The 17,824-nt window shown below is 44.2% G+C and overlaps 1 pseudogene; it reads left to right on the top strand.

Annotated features, from left to right (window-relative positions):
* Positions 1 to 17,824, top strand: part of LOC122228731 — a 68,527-nt pseudogene that overhangs the window by 17,851 nt on the left and 32,852 nt on the right.

Here is a 17,824-nt window from a genome sequence, read left to right on the forward strand (position 1 = left end):
TGGATAAATCCAGGTGAAATCTCTCATTTCATTAATACGAGGAATGCCACAGCATAATCTTGATGTCATCGCAGAAATATACACTGTGGAAACTTGGCTTTGCTCTGTCTCCTTGTGGGACCTAGGTTTCTCTATACAGGTTAAATAACGGGCCATCAGTCCTATTTTAAAAAAGGGAAAGCAAGTTGCTTTGAGGACCTGCAGGGGGCATCAGAGGCCCATTGACCCTGGTGCTCCTTTGCCTTTGGCACAGTTCAGAGAGAAGCCAAGGGGCACTGTATCAGCTGTTGGGGGCAAGAATAAAACAAAGAGGATGTGTCTCGCTCTCCTCCCTGCTGTTTTCCTACCACGTTGCTCTTCCTTTTCTTTAAAAATTGTTTTGTTTTTGTGTTGTCTTTTAACTTTCTTCCTGATCCTGTCCACCATAATTACATTGTGCTTCTTACCTAAGTTCCGTATTCTTTGTGACTCTCTTCCCTATGCTTCTATCCCTCCCTTAAGATTATTTCTCTTATTTTTTTTTTAATTTTTTTTTTAACGTTTTATTTATTTTTGAGACAGAGAGAGACAGAGCATGAACGGGGGAGGGGCAGAGAGAGAGGGAGACACAGAATCGGAAGCAGGCTCCAGGCTCTGAGCCATCAGCCCAGAGCCTGACGCGGGGCTCAAACTCACGGACCGCGGGATCGTGACCTGAGCTGAAGTCGGCCGCTTAACCGACTGAGCCACCCAGGCGCCCCTCTCTTATTTTTAAAAACCTTAAATTTGCCTTAAAATATACTCATTTAAAATTGCCTCTGTACATGTAAAGATAACAGCAGCATCAGTATGATAAAATAAATAATTACTGCTGAGAGAAGAGAGGGCCAGTAGGTGCTCACTGACTTTTTAGAGGGAGGGGACACTGAATTAAAATTAAATGGAATTGAAAGTGATAACAATACTTGTACCTTAGTTTGGGGGGAAAAAAGGAAAGTTTCACAGACATGCTTTGAACTGAGATAAATAAAGATTGTGATTTACTGTTTTGGAGAAACTTTTCAAATAACTGTTTCCTGCGATATAACAAAATTTGTGAGCTCAGGGAACCTCACTCATGTACCTAAAAGGTAGTAAACATTAAATTCTATTTAGATTCATAGATTCGTAGACTGTTAAAGCTGAATGAGACCTCAGCATCTAGTCACCTCTCTTCTCTTTCAGAGTGACCGAGAATCTCCTTGAGACCAAGGACAATGTTCCATTGACCTGATAAAGCTCAGCCCACACTCTGGTTAGTAGCAGGTGTTCCGTAAATATTTGTTATCTGAATGAGGACACTGGAGGCCCAGAAAGATTACTGATTCTTATAACATCGTACAGCAAGTCTTTTGTGGAGTGAGGGGTCTCCTGACCCTTGATTGTGGTCTAGTTATATAATTTAAAAAACCAATCTAATACCCAAACAGTCGTATAAAGGGGAAATGACAGGGTAGTAATTTATAATAAAATATACCGATTCCAGCATCTGATTGCTCAGGCATAGCTACCTTGGAAGACATATGATGGAATAAGAATCTTGCAAGTACACGTAGAAATCACCGTGATGGCAATAGTACAGTTACTGGCTGATACAGGTATGTTATGTTGGTGACTCAAATTTGTTGTTAGTTAACCTCATTTTACAAAATGTGAACAATTCTTGGAAAGGTTCTAAACAACTGAAGTTTACTTGATTTACATGCCAGTTGCATTCCTGTAAAATTCAGTAATGTTCAAGGTGTGGGAAAACTGCTTTGCATTTAGACATAAAATGGAATTGGGCTCTAGGTTCAGATAGTCATAGACAAAATTTTGACCTACATGAAGGCTGGGAGGATACATAATGTTGTGTAGGACCTGAGGCAGCTCACCGTTGCACTGACCTATGGGTTGTAGAACATCTAACCTTAACCCTGACCCCACCCATGGAGTGCTCCCTGTGCCTGCCAATTCTTGTGACAACCAAAACACACTTGTAAATTCCCCCACTTTTTAGAGGTGACTCATCCTTGTTGAGAATCACTGGTCAAAAGGGTTAGCATTTTTGAGTTACCTCTGATTTTCATTGGGAGAGATAATAAAGTTGACATTTGTTGAGTACTAATTATGTGCCACCCCCCTGTTCTAAACATTCAATCTGTTTTAACTGATTTAATCCTTACAACAACTTTACAGTGTAGGGTCTATTATTATCCCCCATTTACAGATGGAGGAATTGAAACTTATCAAGGTTAGACAACTCATCCATGAAAACATAGCAAGGAAGTAAAGAAATTGGAATTCAAACTTAGGCAGTCTGGTGCCAGAGTCCATGTGAGTAAACACTGCACCCACACTGCCTTATGGTTGAAGGTAGTCTTCAATCAGTTCCCTCAAAGTACATCATGATTCTCCTAAAATTTATCAGTGTCCTAAACTAAGCCTGCTGCTGGGGAAAGTGATGAAGATCATTTGACTCTCTTTCTTGCTGCCCTGCCCCGCCCCATTTCTCTCTCTCTGTCTCTCTGTCTGTCTCTCTCTCTCATGCGCGCGCGCGCACACACACACACACACATGCACACACGCACACACACACACACACTGCTTCTTTCCCTCTGGCTCACTGGAAGAAATGATGATATCATGGCTGCTGCAGATCTGTGAGCAATGATATTGAGGACTGGTGAAAATGAGTCAGGGGCCCTTTGTTGGAAAGATCATGAGTATGTGTGTGTGTCATATTTTCACCACTGATGTTGTAACTTGGTTACAGTTGCCTGGTAACTATGCACTGTTGTAAGCACTTTTTAAAAAATTAAAACTGGCTTTGGTAAAAGTCCATACAGATTTTTTCACCTCTTTTACAGTCTGTAGTTCTCACTACTATCACAGATAAACAAAAATCCAGTAGTCCTCTGTGCTTTACCTTTCCCTCACTCTTCCCTTATGTTTGGCATCCACTCATAACATTCTTTTTGCCAAATTTTGCAAAATTTGCAATCATTTGAATCCATGGCATGAAATTGCTTCACAGTAGCTTTGAAATCGCTCCATGTATGTATATATGTATGTATGTATGTATGTATGTTTATATCTTATTTTTGAGAGAGAGAGTGAGGGAGGGACACAGAGAGAGGGAGACCGAGGATCCAAAGCAGACTCTGCAAATGAGAGCCCGACGCGGGTCTCAAACTCATGAACCATGAGACCATGACCTGAGCTGAAGCTGGACGATCAACCGACTGAGCCATCCAGGTGCCCCAGACATTGCTCCTTTTAGATATTTATTGGCAAAATTCTATCACTGCTGTCCTTCACTAAACGGTCAACATACAGTGTGACCACTCTGAATTTTATGTGTTAGAACCCGTAGTCTGAGACGTGGACTCGGTAGGATCCTAGTGTATTAGGTCTGAGGGGTCAGTGGAGTCCCACCCCTCAGCTGGAGTGCCTGGCTGCCCCAGAACAATTCCCCGCCATGTACTTGATCTTTGACCTTGGATAAGTTACTCGAAACTCTTCAGTTAGGTAAATAAGGCTTTTTTACATAGTAGCCTCCCAATTAGCAAGCAAATTGACTTCCCTGCATACCATATTTCAGCAGGCAGGCTGAGCTCATGTGGATATACAGTGAGCTCAACTGAATGACAGATTTTTTTTTAAGTTTATGTATTTACATAATTGCTACACCAGTGTGGGGCTTGAACTCACTACCCCGAGATCAAGAACTGCCGCTCTTATGACTGAGCCAGCCAGGCACCACAGGAATGGCCAAGGCTGAAATATGTGGCAGGATGTCCCAGGAACTGTTACAGGCATTTGGCATGAATTAGTTTCTTTGATCTTCGTAACAACCCTAAGAGGTAGGAGCTATTACTGTCCCCTTTTTATGAGTGGGCCTACTGAGGGACAGAGAAGGAAAGTAACTTGCCCAGTTCCACAGCTAGTCAACCACAGAGGTGAGGGATAGTCCCAGGCAGCCTTCCTGCATGCTCCACACTCCTCTGAGGATGAGATGGGTTTCTGACAATCACATTTTGCTGACCTCTCCGAGGCAGGCCTAACACGTTGGCCATACTTGCAACACTGGCTTATTGTGGCACGAAATTTTTGTAGTGTTGGGAGCAAGAAATTCCTGTCCCCTTCTAGGTCCTTCTCGATGGACTAAGAATCAAATTGACATGATACAGATTAACAGAAAAAAAAAATCAAATTTAATCTTGTAGGTATAGGAAATCCACACAGACATGGAAATTCTAAAAACAGGCAAAAGGAGATACATATATTGTCCAGAGTTAAGGAGCTGGAGGTAGGGTCTTGAACTTCAAAGGGAAGGAATGCAATTCCCAGGAAGGTAAAAAAGAGTAAACATTGGGGTGCCTGGGTGGCTCAGTTGGTTGAGCATCTGACTTCGGCTCAGGTCACGATCTCACGGTTTGTGAGTTCGAGCCCCGTGTCGGGCTCTTTACTGACAGTTCAGAGCCTGGAGCTTGCTTCGGATTCTGTGTCTTCCTCTCTGTCTGTCCCTCCCCTGCTTGCCCTCTGTCTCTCTCTCTCTCTCTCTCTCAAAAATAAATAAACATTAAAAAAAAAAAAAAGAAAAGAGTAGATGTTTGCTGGGCCACTCAGAAACAATGGGACACAGAAGACTTGGATCAGACAGGCCTTGCCAGGTTCCTCCCTGTACCTAGTTCGTGGTACGGTGTAGTTATCTATGGTGACAGCTCTCTTCCTGGAGCAGGTCCTCCGTCCAAATTCTTTTCAGACAGTTGTGGGGGAGGTGAAGAGCTTTTCCTGAGCCTGCTGGGTTTTGATTGCTTTTTAACTCCAAATAACCTTTGTGCCAAAGTGGCTCATTTTGGGGCGGCCTGCCTTGGCCCTACAGTATCACGACAGCATAATGCTATAAGCCCAGAGGAATTTCATATTACCTTTAATGACCTGAATTAGACCTAAGAAAACTGCTAGCCAGCATGATACTTAACTCCAGTGCCCAAAAAAGTGGTTACTTGTAATTCTCAGTTTGCTTTTGAATTTATGTGCATCCAAACCTCCACTCTCAGCTTTGCATTAAATGACTGTAGTCATTGCCTCCATTTTCATCTTCCTCTCAAATAATGGCTCTGGACCCAGAGCTGATAGCCCTCTTTGAGTTCAGACAACTGAGAGGGTGTTCTGGAAAATGGGGACACTTCTTCAGGGCATGAGGCTGTCCTGGGTGTCCCTGATGGCCCTCTGTCAGGGGGATAGGGTCTGTGAATTGTGTTTCTAGCAATGGTGGTACACTTGTGTTGACCCATCCCTGGCAGAACCCTCCCTACCCCCACCGGCCCCTTGTTGGGGGCGGGGGGGTAGGATCTGTGAGTCCCCTGACCTAAGTGGGCAGAATGTGTGGCTGTGAAGGAGAGTAAAGCAGTCAGCTGTAAGGAGGAATTGGGGCTGATTGGCACCAAACACGGAACTTTCTCCATGAATCTGTGAGTGGGGCATCTCTATCCTAGTAGCTGGGTCTCTCCTATGGCACTTCATCAGTTTTTTGCTTACTTAGCAGTTAGCTGTCAAATTAGAAATCCCTCCTGTTTTAGTTTTTAAAGCCTTGATATGGTCTAACTTCAGTTGGCAAAAACAAACAAAACCCCCATGCAAACAATGTAGGAGGATCTTTCTGTCTTTAACCTGATGCAATCAGATACAGCAGTCGAGTGTGGGTCCCTGGAGTCAGATTGCCTGAGTGAATCCTGGCTCTGCTACTTACCAGTTGTGCAGTCTTCTTTACTTCATCTGTAAAATAGGAATAATAATAAGTGATGTGTGAGCATTAAGAGTACCTCATTGTCAGACCTCAGTACCTACCATCATGATCCACAGGTGTAGTTCAGTATTGTGTGTAACTAAAGTGACATCAGAGACATATGATGAAGAGTGGCAGTTAAAAAGTTAATTGTGTCATTTTGGATCTCTCTTTTCCTCTTTGCTTCTTGCACTGCTGTGTGACAGCTCTCTTCTGGCATGTGTCAAATGGCCTTTTCCTGTGATTAATGTTTCAAATTTATAACTGGTCAAAGAGGTACAAAAAAGAGGGGGAGGGCAGCGGTACTTAGTCTAACCACACCCACGTGAAAGCAGATACTGGGCTGTTCCCATGGCGATGTAGAGTATTTTGTCAAACACTTGGCCCAGGGAACGGGGGATGAGTCATCCTCTTGGCTGGGTGGGGAGAGGGCAACTGCTGTCAATTGAAACTGTCAGACCAATAGTTGGGTTGGGAGACTCCCCTGGTTCCTGCAATAAATCAGAGAGACATCTCGGGTCTGCGGTTTGGTTGTACTTGGTTCATTTGTCATGTGGACATTTTTTTCTGATTTCCTTCCTCTGGATACAAGGAGCTATGGATACCCCTTTGCATATCTATCTATCTATCTATCTATCTATCTATCTCTATATATCAAGAAACCGCAAACTTAGTTCTTGTAAAAATAAGGTCTGTCTTCCTGTATGTCTTGACACAACTAAAGCTAGCAAAAGGGTTTTTATGAGCTGCTTCTCCTGTTCCCTGTTTCCACATACTCATTGTCCATAAGTAAGGTTTGCTGAAGGATATTATGCAGCATTTTCTTTTTAGCAAGAGTTAAACACACAGGGGTATATTTTTCAGATAGAAGTGTTCGGATAACTATAGGCATCATAATTTCAGGATGGAAAATCTGAACCAGATATGACTTCTCTGGACTTTACTAGCTGGTTGAAGTCAGTAATTCTGCATCAAGCAAGCTGAGAAGCACAATTACATGCTGATAGAATGTGCCATAGCCTCAAGTGGTTAGCCTGGATTACTACTGCTCAGTCATCACTGACTACCCACAGCACACTGGGCAGGAGCAGAATTAGACACCTGGGAATCACATGCTAATGAAAGTCACCTACCCTTGCAATCATTTATTGAGTTGCTGTCATGCCCATGCTATCATGCCTATGCTAGGCTATAAACAGGGATACAAACCCTCTAAAACACAACTCTTGTTTTCTAAGAGTTTCTGATATAGATGAGGGAAAACAAAAAGCAGGAAAAACTAACAGGCAATAACATGAGGCAGCAGCAATGGGCAGTACATGTGTGGAGAAGAGAGAAATCCTGAGGGGCTGTGGTGAAGGAAGATGGGATTTGACTTGAGCCTTGAAGGATGGGTGGAGAAGGGGAGAGAACATTCAGGAAGGGGAGAAGACAAGAGCAACAGTGCAGAGGTCGGGTCTCAGCACTGGAATTTGGTCCATGTAGGGATGTTAGGACAGGCCAAGGAGGTCAGAAACTGGGGAAGAGATCAGGCATTGGTGTGGGGTGCTATTAGTATATGGTGGGGGGTCATTAGCACAGAGCCTGAAAACTGTGGAGCCAAAAACAAAAAAACAAAAAAACAGGAGAACCATGTAAAATACAAAGGGTGCTATTTAAAAATGTGAGTTACGGCCCTGCCAAGGAAGGAAATGATGAGAGAGATACAGAATTCGGTCAACCCAAATCATGCAATAGTATAAAAGTTTACAGTGTGATTCCATGTTGTGAGCAGGATCTGATGAATTGGCATCATGATACCATCAAGAATGTGACTTGAGACCCAAATGGAAGGTCTTAATCAGAAAAAGAATTAAAAAGAGAATTATAATATACTAAATCTTCAAAGTCAGTATTTAAATATTTAATAGCAATAAATTAATTTGTGAAGGCACTTCGAAAAGTGATTGTTGAATTGCACTTGGTTAATAACTAGATTTACACTGGAAATACTGGATTTTTTAATTTAACTTAAAAAAAATTTTTTTAATGTTCATTTATTTTTGAGAGAGAGATGGAGAGAGTGTGAGCCAGGGAGGGGCATAGAGAGGGAGACACAGAATCTGAAGCAGGCTCCAGGCTCTGAGCTGTCAGCACAGAGCCCGATGTGGGGCTTGAACCCATGAACTGTGAGATCATGACCTGAACCGAAGTCAGACACCTAACTGATTGAGCCACCCAGGTACCCTTTAAATTGAACTTTAATAAAAGAAGTATTAATCTTAAAAATCAAAGCATCTGCAAATAGCATTTTTTCCGTGCATGACTGCTGATTTGGAGGAACCAGCAACTTCCTGTTGGCCTGAGCACAGCATGGAGGCAACCTGTCCACACGCCAGGCCCAAGGTGGTTCATGAAGGCATGTGGGGAGCACCATGGAGAGGTCTGTCGGCTGTTGGGATTGAGGTCTGGGGGGAGACTTCGGTTCCCAAGGCATGGAGAGGAAAAAGAAACACTGACAGCGTAGGACCCAGGGAAGGAAATGGAGTCACATAAGGTTCTCTCTCAGAAGGTAAACAAGGACAGGGAAAATGAGAACTTTCAGGGAAGAACATGCAGAAATGTTTTTGCTTTGCATCGAATGAAAGCTTATAGTGACCAGGAATAAAACAGGTATTGGTCTCTGTGATACTGGAAATTAATTATCGTTAGTCTGGACCTTTAAGTAGAATTCAGTATGTGTTGAGAGTAGGCCAAATTTCAAAGTCCCATGAGAAAGGAGGGCTTTGAAAAATAATGGACACTTAGGCCCTACCACAGAACAATCGAATCAGCATCTCTGGGGGCAGGGGCCGGGCATCAGTGTTTTTTTGTTTTCTCGGGAAGTCTTTTTAACTCTCTGGGCATCTGTTTCCTACTGTAAAATAAGACTGGAATAGATGATCTCAAGGCTCCAACTAGCTCCAACATTCTGTGATTCGTGGAGGAGAAACTGCCGGGCCATTCATTATTAGTTCAGATACTGACCTGCCCGCCACCGCAGTTCAGTGGCCCACTCAGTCCGGAGGAATTTCACACAGGAAAGAAGATGCTAGCAGTCACTCCAGAGAGTCAGGCAGGGACTTTTATAGTTGGTCAGGGAAACAAATGAGAAAACAAATAGCAACAACAAAAGCAGGCTCACTTCCCTTGGGTTGTCTGTGTACTTGTTCCTAAAATGAACGTGAACAGGCAGAGAGTGACAACTCTCAAGTGGAGGCTTGGGTGTTGTAGATCTTACCGTTCTGGAGGTCAGAAGTCGGATGTAGTCTCACAAGTCTTCTCCAATGCCAGGGCAATTTCTCTGCTTTTAAGGACTAACGTGATAAGATTGGGCCCACCCAGACAATCCAGGATAATCTCCCCAATTTGAGGCCCTTAATCCCATCTGCAAAGTCTCTTGCCACATAGGATTCACAGGTTCCAAGGATTAGGGTGAGAACCTGGGGGCACAGGGGAGAAAGGGATTACTCTGCCTACCCTGTGCCTCCAGGTAGTTTTTTGTTGTTGTTTTTTAAATTTTTTTTTTAACGTTTTTATTTATTTTTAAGACAGAGAGAGACAGAGCATGAATGGGGGAGGGTCAGAGAGAGGGAGACACAGAATCTGAAACAGGCTCCAGGCTCCGAGCTGTCAGCACAGAGCCCGACGCGGGGCTCGAACTCACGGACCGCGAGATCGTGACCTGAGCCGAAGTCGGCCGCTTAACCGACTGAGCCACCCAGGCGCCCCTGTTGTTGTTTTTTAAAGGTAAGAAGCTGAACTGGGTCATCTGGGTGGCTCTGGTCGGTTGAGTGTCAGTCAGACTGTTGATCTTGGCTCAGGTCATTATCTCATGGTTTGTGGGTTCGAGCCCCACATTGAGCTCTGTGCTCATAGCGTGGAGCCTGCTTGGGATTCTCTCTCCCTCTCTCTCTGCTCTCCCCCACTCTCTCACTCTGTCTTTTTCTGTCTCTTTCTCTGTCTCAAAAAAAAAAGCTTAAAAAAAAAAGATAAGAAGCCGAAGTGGGAGCTTGTGGTGCAAAGTGGTGCTTTGGTTTCTCTTCAGAGTCACTAAATACTGATCCTGGACAGGATGAGAATATTTATCTAATATAAACTATTACCACCACCACCACCACCACCAGCCCCCACAGTAGGTAGAGGGGAGTCCTGGAACTGAGGATGTAGGATCTTGCCTTTCTTTTATTTCAGGGATGAGAAAAGAGCATGTTTAATTCTATTAGTATTTGTTCTCTGAGAGCCCTCAGCAGCGGTGACAACACCCTCCCTTCTGGGCCAGAACTTTTCATCCCTGTCCCATGGAATTCTCTGCTTTTCTAGGGATACTTTAGAAAGTCTGGCTCTGTTGGTCATGTTTAATTTGCTCCCAGCTTGTCTTCAGCACTAACGAACATCAGGGAATGGAAATTGGGCAAAGAAATGAAGGAAGACAGAAAACAAAACAAAAAAAGAATTTGTTTTTCAGATCCTCTATGTCCTTAGGGTCTGAACTCCAAGTTAGATGGCTTTGAACTCTTAGTATAGGAATGACGAAGATGAATTCATTTAGTAGGTGTTTATTGGGTGCCCACTCTGTGCCAGGCACCAGCTGTCCAGAGATCTCTGGGAGGAAGAGGCAGGCTGCTGTTTATTCAAAAACCATCATCAGGCCAACTCCAAGTTCTTGTGAAAGGGCTGGGCCTGTTGATTTGGAGCTGGTGCCCCACCCACAATTGTTTAATGATAGACAGGAACCTGAGCCTCCCGGAGCTCTGTACCTTTAGTCAATTAATTATTCAAAAGATTGTTTCCACTGTATAGCAGGAGGAAAAAGATGCTTTCCCTTGACTTTCTTTTAGCTTTCTTGGGGACTTTTCTGGCATGCTGTGGCAGAGAAAGGAAACAGATTTTGTTTTAAAGAAGGTGGAAGTGTTGTATTTCAATGCGTTCCACTCTTGTGGTGGATTCTGATAAGCAGAATTTGGGAAATGTTTCTGGAAAAAAATGATTTTTCCTAATGTCCCATTAAAATGTTGTGAATGACTTTTCTCCACGTTAGTATAACAGCATCTCTGATTGGAGTGGTGTTCCTCCGCAGAGGGAAACATTCCAGTTCTGGGTATTGCTGTGTGCCAGAATGGAAAACAGATGAGAGACAGAATCCTGCCACTATTTGGATGTCTTGTTTTGTGGGTCACTGAACCTCTCTAAGTTTTGATTTCTATAATGCGATAACATCCACTTGTCTCAGCCAGAGTTCTTAGTGTCTAACAACAAACCAACTACACATTTACTTGTACACTTAAGCAGAAAAAGAATTTGCTAGAAAGGTATTGGAGAGCTAACCTCATCTCAAGAAAGGAAAATACACATGAACAAGGCAGGTCAGGCAGCTGCTGGGACCAAAGTGGAAGCACAGCCAGAGTCACACAGCTGGTCCCATGGACTGGGAGTAACAGTGTCCGGCGGTTGGGTGCTGGCCGCTAGTTGGCGCCACTAGCTGCTGGAACTCAGCGCTGCTCCTGCCTGCTGATACAGTGGATTCTCTACAGTCTGTTTCTGGTTTCTCATTCAGTGGGGTAAGGTGTGTCTGCTTCCAGAACTTAGGTCATCTGCTGTTCCCTAGGGGTGAAGGAGTCAGGGGAAGTCTGTGTAGTATTTCAGCTGCTATAGTGAGAGGTGGGTTCTTCCATCCACCAAAACTCTTTTTAAGACTGGGAAATGGGAAATTTCCAAACATGAGAAGGGGGCTCAGATGCCAGGTGGCCAAACAAAAGCAGCCGCTTGAGTCCATGCCTTCGGTGGTCCAACTTCCACCTAAGTCCTTTTTCCTGTATTTACCCTTTTGAAGGAATAAGTTCCTCCCACACAACCTAATGCAACCATACTTTCTATAATTTTAAATGATCTCACTCCTACCCCAGGGAGGACTGGAAGTTACCCCAAGATCTCCGGGATCTAGCCGGCCTGTTCCCAGCCTCATTACGTGGCCGCATCCCTCTTTCCTGTCGATATGCGGGACCGATCATCACAGACAACACTGGACCAAGCATAAAGCCAGTTTCCCTGGCAGCGCAGGAGACTGGCCTTAGAATGGGCTCTTTTAGGGCATCTGAGATCTGCCCTCATTAGAGGCTCAGAGACAAGGAGTGTTGTTTGTGGGTGGAGTGGGTGATGAACTGGCTTCCCTTGCTGTGCCTCCCTCCAGGTGCAGGTCGTCAGGGACGCTGAAAGCATTTCAAGGGACAAGGAGGGAGTGGCTGATAAGACTCAGTGAGGTTTTGAGTGTTCTGAGTCAGCCAAATGCTGGCGTGTTTCCCAGTTCCAGTACTCGGGGTTAAATTCTTTCTCCTCAGTACCCTAAATTTCACACAAAAGATCCTGCGAGGGTGTGGATTTAACAGTTAATTTGGTGACCCACAGAATCAAACTTTTGAGGGTGTGTGTGTGTGTGTGTGTGAGAGAGAGAGAGAGAGAGAGAATATACATAAGAGAGCTTTATTTTTTTAAGTTATATAAAGTCTTGGATTTCAGTGCATGTTGTAGGGGTAAAAGGTAAGAATTTGTCTTTGTTCTGTGCAGGGACATTAGAAGAAACCACTGCATTCCACAGTCTTGAATTCCGTATACTGTTCCTATTGGTCTGTGGCTCTTTGTCCCTCAGATCTTCCCTTCAGGGGGTTCCCGATTCCATGTGACCATAGGTAAGAATTTAATTAGCGATTCTTTATAAGTCCCTGCCTCTCTGGGTTACTAGCTTCTGACTCAAGTCTGGGTCAGTCTGTCTGATAGTCTGGCCCAGGGCCTCTTGCTAACTTCCAGTTGTAAGGGGGTCTTGGAAAGTGAGTACCTGGCTTTCCAGTCTTTGTAGAGGGAGACAGAGTGCCTGCAGTGAGAGACTCACAGGACAGGGAATTCCTTAAATGTGTACAGGAGGCTGGATGTTGGGCAGGGTAAAACCCATCGAGGGTCCAGTGCACTTCCTTAGGAGGCTGTTAGGGACATTTTTTATTTATTTAAAAAATTTTTTTAACATTGATTTATTTTTGAGAGAGAGAGAGAGAGAGAGACAGAGCATGAGCAGGGGAGGGGCAGACAGAGAGGGAGACACAGAATCCAAAGCAGGCTCCAGGCTCAGAGCTGTCAGCACAGAACCCAACACGGGGCTCAAACTCACGAACCGTGAAACCATGACCTGAGCCAGAGTCAGATGGTTAACCAACTGAGCCACTCAGGGATCTGGTTGTTAGGGACATTTAAAAAGATGATATGTATGTAAAGCATCTCACATAGTACCTGCTACATATTATTACATCCCAATCAATGGTATTTCCTACATCTTCCTGGTTATAAAATTGCCAGGTCTGAGCCATGAAAGGACGAGACTGCAAATACATAGTTAAACGCAAGCATTGAAATTTGACATAGGATTTAGATAAAAGATTTAATAGGCAGGTTAGGAAAAGTTATATTAATTCATTATCATCTGATACTTAGAAATTTTTATTTTTGGTGTAAGTATTAACTTTTTAATTGAGAAAAAGTGTTACTATTCAGCTTATTTTCTAAAAAGTTCTTTAATAAAACCAGCTTACCTGTTTTTATCTGGTTCTTATTATAAAGAGGAAATTAAAAAAATTGGGGGTGCCTGTGTGGCTCAGTCAGTTAAGCATCTGACTTTGGCTCAGGTTATAATCTCATGGTTTCTGGGTTTGAGCCCCGCGTTGGGCTCTGTGCTGACAGCTCAGAGCCTGGAGACTGCTTCGGATTCTGTGTCCCCCCCCCCCCCCCCCCCCGACCCTCCCCCGTTCATGCTCTGTCTCTCTTAAAAATAAGTAAACATTAAAATTTTTTTTTTAATTTGAATTCATCTTCATCCATAAAAAGTTGTTCAGCTTGGCATCTGTGCCCTACTGGGATGATTTCTCATTGGACAGGAGCTTGCTCCTGCTTGCTATCCCATTTGGGTGTCTGAGTCAGTTCCACATGCTTGGTTTTAAGTTTATGAACATGTAAAAAAGGATCAGCATAAATGAGAAAGTACTGTTTTGATTCCTAAGCCCAATCTGAAATCCGAATGAACTTGGTCATGAATTTTTCTGGTCACAAGCTGCATTGAAATTAGAGGCCCCAGAGGCATATTTCTTAGCTTGGAAATATTATCTTTATCTGTTGGCTTCCATAAGCAACAAAAGAATGTTGCCTCTCAAGATTCGCTCTACATGACTTGTGATTCCTTTGCATGTATCTGGTAATTCATTCATCAAACATATATTGAGTTCCTAGTACATGTTGGGTATCACGTCAGCCTCTGAAAATGGTGATGAAAAGAGTTGGTCCCTGAACTGAAGGAGTTTGTGGTCTCATAGAATAGGTAAGACAGATATAGAAGCAAGTTAGTGTAGTGTCATGTGACAAGTGTGATACTCAATGTATGTATAAAGACAGGTGGTGGCTCAAAGGACAAAATGTCTAACTGTGGTTGTGGGGGAGGTGGATTCAAAGAAGTCTTCACAGAGGAAGAGACACTTGAGCTGGATCTGGAAGGACAGCACAGGTGCTCCCCGGGAGAAGGGGAGAGAGTGTCCCAGAAAGGGTCATGGCCCAAGCATAGGCATGAAGGGGCCTAGTGCCTTGTGGGGCTGCAGGTAGTGTGGAGCATAGAGCAGGAGAAGGGAATGTAGGGAGATGAGGCTGGGGGGAAGTGGAAGCCAGAACCTGGTGGGCCTTTTATGCCCTGCTGAGGAGTCTACACTTCATCCTAAAGGTGCCAGAGGCCACTAAGGTGCCTTAAAGGGGGCAGGTTTGAATTTAGAGCAGTTACTCAGTATGATCAATTGGAAGTGAAGGCTAAGGGTGGAGCAGGGTGAATTTGGAGAAAGGGAAACCAGCTAGGGCCGAGAATATTGTAGAGGTGCCTGTGAGAAGGGATAGCAATGTCCATCTTTGACTCTATCTCCATTTGACATGATGAAGGTACTGTAGCTGTACTGATAGGATCCCCAACGCTTGTCAGATCACTTCAGTTTCCTAAAACAAAATAACCCTTATGGCAGTGTGGCAGAGGCTGCTAGCTGACCCCCAAAGACCCGTGGGCCCCTTCCATGGTGTAGAGCAGGGTTGGGAAACAGATACCCAGCCGGGAGCTCCATTAGCAAGCCCCCTGCCCTGGAGCCCTGTGGGTCTCGTGTGACAAGACGAGTTATCAGCAGAGGGAGGGATGTGTTCACTTCAGGGCTGAGGTGGTTAAATATCAGGTGTGAGCTCCCGTATTCTCTCTGTCCTCCCTGCATACCTTCTCCCCCTGATGACTAGAAGTCCCTGAGTCACCACTTGAAGGAGAGCTGCCAGACCTGACTGGACTTTATTGTGCTGTTTGACTCTGCAGTTAACCTGTCCTGATACAGCCTGTCTGTACTGTAGCCAAATCGTAGAAATTTGTTACTAGACTTGGTGGGCTTGCTGCTAAATTATTCAGGATAACTCTGAGTCAGTTCATGGATTATGAATTATTTTCACAGTGACACTACCCATATAGTAGTTTGTGTTCTTTTTATTGAAAGCTGTCTCCATGGTTTCTGGAGTTTGGAGGTGGGTCCATTCTGTGTTCCACAGGGTGGCTCAGGCGGGAAGCTGAAGAATGTCAAACCTGGTCACTCGTTCCCTCTCTGGACTGTGTCCTGTCAGTTTAGACAAGTTACACTGCACCTTGTTTTGAGCACTGTTTTGGTTCTTCTTTCCTTTTCATTTCCACAAATATTTTTTGGCACCTGTCATGTGCCAGACCTATTCAGAAAGTTTTACTCTGTGCCTGGGACTGTGCTAGATTTTTCTGGTGCAACAATGAACAAGGAAGACATGGTCTCTGCTCTCCTGAAACATAGAGTACGGGTGGCAGGAGAGAATTAAGGAAACTATTCCAAATGATATGATAAGTGCTGTGTTTGGGGGGAGAATGGGATGTCTTGAAAACAGATGGAAGTAATACAAAACCTGAACTTGGAAATTCTGGAAGCCTTCCTGGAGGAAGTGACATTTAAGCAGATAAAGCAGGGTTGAATGGGAGTTAGATGAAGAGTGTTCTAAGAGGGGAAAGATAGTATGTGCCAAGGCCTAGAGGAGCTAAAAGAAGTTGTTTGCCTGTTGACGACAGAGTACAAATTGGGAAGTGGCAAAGACTAATGTTGAAAAAGGAAACAGGGACCTGATGATGAAGGGGTGATGAGCCATGTAAGGGGACTGTCTTCTGTTGGAGTACCCCAAAAGCAAAAACAGGCAAGTAGAAGTAGTTTATTTGCAGGTTGGTTCCAGGAAGCATGATGAAGGAATGGGAAAGTAAGCGGAAGGGAAGGAAGCCCGCAAAGGCTGTATTAACCAGCAGGCAACTGAAGGCCAGCACCACCAGAGACACCTGAGAGCCTGTTGGACATGCCTCTGAATTGTCACATTGGTCCAGGAAGGCAGGCGTTTATCCAGTGCTCTCGTCCCTCATTGGTTGGAGGTTGCATCTGGGAACCTTAACGCCTTCCACTTCTGGCCAGTCCCAGGTTCCTCAGAGAATGACCTGGGGCAGGCTGAGAGACAGAGCTGCTGGAGGCCATTGTGTGTATGGGACAGTCTGTAGGTGATATCTAGGGTGGGTCATGGGGATGTGGGCACGGCTCCTACAGCATCTCCCAGAAGTCTAGACTTCGTCCTAAGAACACATGGGATCTGTTACAGGGTTTTCAAGAATGCATTTTATAATCTTTTTGATGTTTAATTTATTTATTTTGAGAGAGAGACAGTGCAAGCAGGGGAAAGGGAGAGAGAGAATCCCAAGCAGGCTCCATACCGTCAGCGCAGAGCCCAGTGTGGGGCTTGAATTCAAGAACAGTGAGATCACGACCCAGGCCAAAATCAAGAGTTGGACACTTAACCAACTGAGCCACCCAGGTGCCCCTTCAAGAATGCATTTTAGAAAAGCTCATCTTGGCTGAATGGAGAGGGTGGATTAGATTGGGGCGAAACTGAAGTAGGCAGAGGAATTAAGACCTATTTTATTTTTAATTTTTAAATTTATTTATTTATTTATTTATTTATTTATTTATTTATTTATTTATTTATTTATGACAGAGCACAAGCAGGGGAAAGGGACAGAGGTAGGGGGGAGAGAGAGAGAACCTCAAGCAGGCCCCATGCTCAGTGCAGAGCCCGATGTGGGACTTGATACCATGACCCTGGAATCATGACCTGAGCCAAAATCAAGAGTCAGATGTTCAACCGAGTCACCCAGGTGCCCCACCGTCTCTGTATCTTCTTTAGTGAGATACTTGTTAATATCGTTAGCTCATTTTTCAATGAGTTGTTTGTTTTCTTACTGTTGAGTTTTAAAAGTTCTTTGCGTATTTTGGATAATAGTCCTTTATCAAATATGTCTTTTGGAGTTATTTTTTCCCCAGTGTGTGTCTTGTCTTTCCCCCCCTTTTTTTTAAATGTTTATTTATTTTTGAGAGACAGAGCATGAGCAGGGGAGAGGCAGAGAGAGAGGGAGATGAAGAATCCAAAGCACACTCCAGGCTCTGGAGCTGTCATTATGGAGCCAGACATGGGGCTCGAACCCATGAACATGAGATCATGACCTGAGCCAAAGTCGGACGTTTAACTGCCTGAGCCAGCCAGGTGCCCCCGTTTTCTTTCTTTCTTTTTTTTTCTAAAGTTTTATTTTTAAGTAATCTCTAACTCAACATGGGACTTGAACTCACAACCTCCAGATTAAGAGTCACACGCTCAGGGCACCTGGCTGGCTCAGTCAGTTGAGTGTCCAGCTTCAGCTCAGGTCATGATCTCATGGTTCATGAGTTTGAGCCCCATGTCAGGCTCTGTGCTGACAGCTTGGAGCCTGGAGCCTGCTTCAGATTCTGTGTCTTCTCTCTCTCTCTGGCCTTCCCCTGCTCAAAAATAAATAAACATTTAAAAAAAAATTAAAAAAAAAAAGAGTCACATGCTCTACTGACTGAGCCAGCCAGGCTCCCCTGTCTTTTCCTTTCCTTG

Source organism: Panthera leo, chromosome C1 (assembly GCF_018350215.1).
Source record: "Panthera leo isolate Ple1 chromosome C1, P.leo_Ple1_pat1.1, whole genome shotgun sequence".
Lineage (NCBI taxonomy): Eukaryota > Metazoa > Chordata > Mammalia > Carnivora > Felidae > Panthera > Panthera leo.